The sequence below is a fragment of the Octopus bimaculoides genome, chromosome 5 (assembly GCF_001194135.2).
Source record: "Octopus bimaculoides isolate UCB-OBI-ISO-001 chromosome 5, ASM119413v2, whole genome shotgun sequence".
In the NCBI taxonomy this organism is placed as follows: domain Eukaryota; kingdom Metazoa; phylum Mollusca; class Cephalopoda; order Octopoda; family Octopodidae; genus Octopus; species Octopus bimaculoides.
The window spans coordinates 19171707-19175242 of NC_068985.1; the positions used below are offsets into that span (position 1 = coordinate 19171707).

General features: G+C 34.4%; 1 long non-coding RNA gene across 1 annotated transcript in view; it reads left to right on the plus strand.

Moving 5' to 3' along the window:
- LOC128247845 (uncharacterized) overlaps window positions 1-1996 on the plus strand; it is a 9701-nt gene extending 7705 nt beyond the window's left edge. Inside the window, exon 3 of the long non-coding RNA XR_008264169.1 lies at window positions 1712-1996. This is a non-coding gene — a long non-coding RNA (uncharacterized LOC128247845). The remainder of the gene's footprint in view (window positions 1-1711) is intronic.
- Window positions 1997-3536: the final 1540 nt, after the last annotated feature.

Genomic DNA, 3536 nt, shown 5'->3' on the forward strand with positions numbered 1-3536 from the left:
AGACACTTCTCAATCCAGTACTACTGGAGTTAGAATGACTTCAGTTTTGAAGATGTCTAAACCATCACACTGTTTTTCATATTTAATGTTATTTTCGTTCACATTTAACATAGTTTCTCGAAAATTCATCCTAGTATAATTTGATGAGAGAGTAGGAGGAGAAGGTAGAAAGAGAGAGAGAGAGAGAGAGAAGAGGATGGGCAGGTAACAAATAAAAATTATGTAAATATTTACATTTCAGTTTGTACACATATAAACAGACGTGTGTATCAATACTTTCAAGCATAGCGATAAATATTGTTGATCGTGTGAATGTGTGTATGTATATGTGTGTGTGTGTGTGCGTGCGCGTGTGCGTGCGTGCGTACATGTGTATATGCGTAAATGTGTAGGCATGTGCTTATATTAAGAAAAGTAAATTACATTATTCCTAGTATCAACAGCAATGCCTAAAATATTTTCAAAACACGTCTGCTTCTGTGAAATAAATATACGGTTGTTAATAAGGGCAAGGTTCCAGAAGTTGGCACTTAATACATTTCCGTATTTCTGTCTATCTTTTTGTGTTAGCGTTATTCCTTCTTCCTTCATTTTTTTCTTTCTTTTTTTTTTGCGTTAATGTCCAACATTATTTCCTAGATATAAGTATTTGAAATTGGATCGGTAACACGGAAGTAGATTTTGATGTTTCTTTAAATGGAAACTCCAATAGCCTTGGCTGATAACAGTGTTTTTCATATCATACATACAAGAAATAATGTATACTGCAATATTGTAAAACAATGAAAATACATACGCACACACACACAAAAACAAAACAAATAACATTATTCGACTCCAAGGAAAAGAATAACGTAATTTGTATGGTTTTAATTGGCCCAATTCCATGTTCGCTTTCATTCTAGAAGGCGAAGGATTAAATAACAAGGCCAAATAATTCTATTTGTTTGCCTAAGCTAATTTCATAGAAAGTTCTATACGGGACGCGTTAGATAAATGCTTGGTGCTGTATATTAAACATATGTATACTTAAATTAACACTGTTATACATACATGCATACATACATACATACATACATACATACATACATACACACACAAACACAAGCACACACATATGGATATGTATGCATATATGTTGCATTTATATGTATACAGATATATCTATATATATGTGCGTATATGTATATAGGTACATGTATATATCTCTCTCTCCCGCTTTCTTTCTCTATAATTTATATATACATACATACATACGTTATATATATATATATATATATATAGATATATATAATGTAGGTAGGTAGATAAATAAATGGATACCCTGTTCGTTTGATAAGCAAGATGTATAGCCATATGTGTCTGTTTAATGTTTTGAAATAGTGTTTTTGGTGCAGACATACAAAACGAACGCGATAGAAAATAGCAATAAAAAGCCTATATCTCTTTTTATTTATGCTTTTATTGTCTTTACTTCTATATTTTAAACCGTCTAACAATGTCGTTGTCACACTAGCAGTCTACAAAATAAGTTTTAAAACCCTTTATCTTGAGCTTCCGTATGCATGTATCACATCTTTGTTATATTGAGCCTCCGTATGCGTATATCTCAAACCTTTATCTTCAGACTCCATATGCGTGTATGAAACACTTTTTTTCATGCCGAGGCTCCGAATGTATATATCACACACTTTTTTCTTCTTTATTCTAGATTTCATCTAACAACCGAGATTCGATTGTGAAACATTTTCCTTGTTATTCTGACACTGAAAGGAAAGAGATCATGTTTAAGGAACCTAAACGAAGCTTTCTTCGAACTACAATATATAGGTAAACTAGCAGAGGCACCCGGCGTTGCTCGGGAATGAAATTGTTGCTTATATACTTGAAGAAAAAAAGGCAAAATATGCTGTATAGAAATTTGAGAGGACATTCTGTAGATGGACTCTCAGATGAATGATGGCTGAGCGCCTCTCATGAATGGGGAAAATTGAAGATGTGCCAAAAAGCCTCATTGGTACTTGGAAACTTTTACGAAAATTAAAATGTGGATTAAATGAAAAAAACGATTTACGTGAATATCCTCACAAGAGTAATTGAAATAAATGGCGATTGTGGAACCCCCCACGCGCGCGCGCGCATACACACGTGTGTCTTTGTAAATATGTTTGTATACATTTATGTATGTGTGTGTTTGTAAGAGACAGAGTGTGAGTGAGTCAAGTGGTGTGTGTGTGCGTGTGTATGTGTGTGAGACAGAGTGAGAGAGCGGTGTGTATGTAGTATTTACTCTCTCTCTCTCTCTCTCATACACACAAACACTCACACACAAAATAGAGAGTGAAGGTTTTTGCCGTTGTTACGTCAATACCGGAAGTTGACATTGAGGAACCTTTTTAAAGAAGTGAATCTTAAATATAAAGCAATATTATTTATTTTTAATTAAAAAATCAAATGAAGAGCCTAAGATTTATCCGAGGTCAAATCATTCACGCATCACAAGTATGGAAGCATTTGGTGAAGTCGATTTCACGTGAAAAGCGATTACACACACATCTCTGTTTTATATATAGTATAGATGAGGACTGAACGGTGTCTGTGTTTTCAGTTTATTAACTGAAGTTTATTAACTTTTGTACCAAAAGGTAATGGATAAGGGGAGAAGCCATTAAAATGTACGCCAGAACTAAAAAGGTAAAAATGTACATCGCAAATCGACTCCGCAGCAAAGTATATTTTGAAGTTGATAAGAAGGGGTCACTTGGTATCTAGAAAAATTTATCTGATAAGAATATTTTATATAAGATTACAATGTAAACATTTAACATATGTCAAAAATATCATAGTAAAATATTTACAACTATACGACCATATGCTGTCTAGATAAGTTGATAATTGAAATTATGGCAGGTGTTTTTTTTTTTTTGCGGTAAAGGCTCGAAAGAAGAAGTAATAAACGATAATGAAAATTCTCAAAATTTGTTTTTTCAGGATGTTGTGCTGTAGGAATCGTATCCTGTAGTATATGCTAACACTTAAATAAAATAGTAAAATAGAGAAATTTGTATATACGGCATGATCAGAATAGTCGGAAGAAAAATATCTAATAAGCGTAGGTATGGCTACGTGGTTAAGAAACTTGCTTTGAAACTACTTGGTTTCGAATTCAGACCCATTGCGCTGCACCTTAGATAAGTCTTCTAGGACAGACATGAATGAATTTAGTTATATATATATATATATGCAACGGGCCTCTATACAGTTTATATGTATTCGTGTGCGCGTGTGTGTGTGTTTGTGTTTGTGCGTGTGTATGTGTGTGTGTGTGTGTGTGTGTGTGTGTGTACGTGTGTGCGTGTGTACCTTTGCGTCTGTGTTTGCTCTCCTGCCGCTTGGCAACCCATGTTGGTTTGTTCATCGTAACTCGATGCTTCGGGAAAACAGACCGAGAGGATAAGTACCAGACTTAAAAACATGTACTGGAATCGATTTGTTCATGACGGTGCTACAGCATGGCCACAGTCCAATGACTGGAA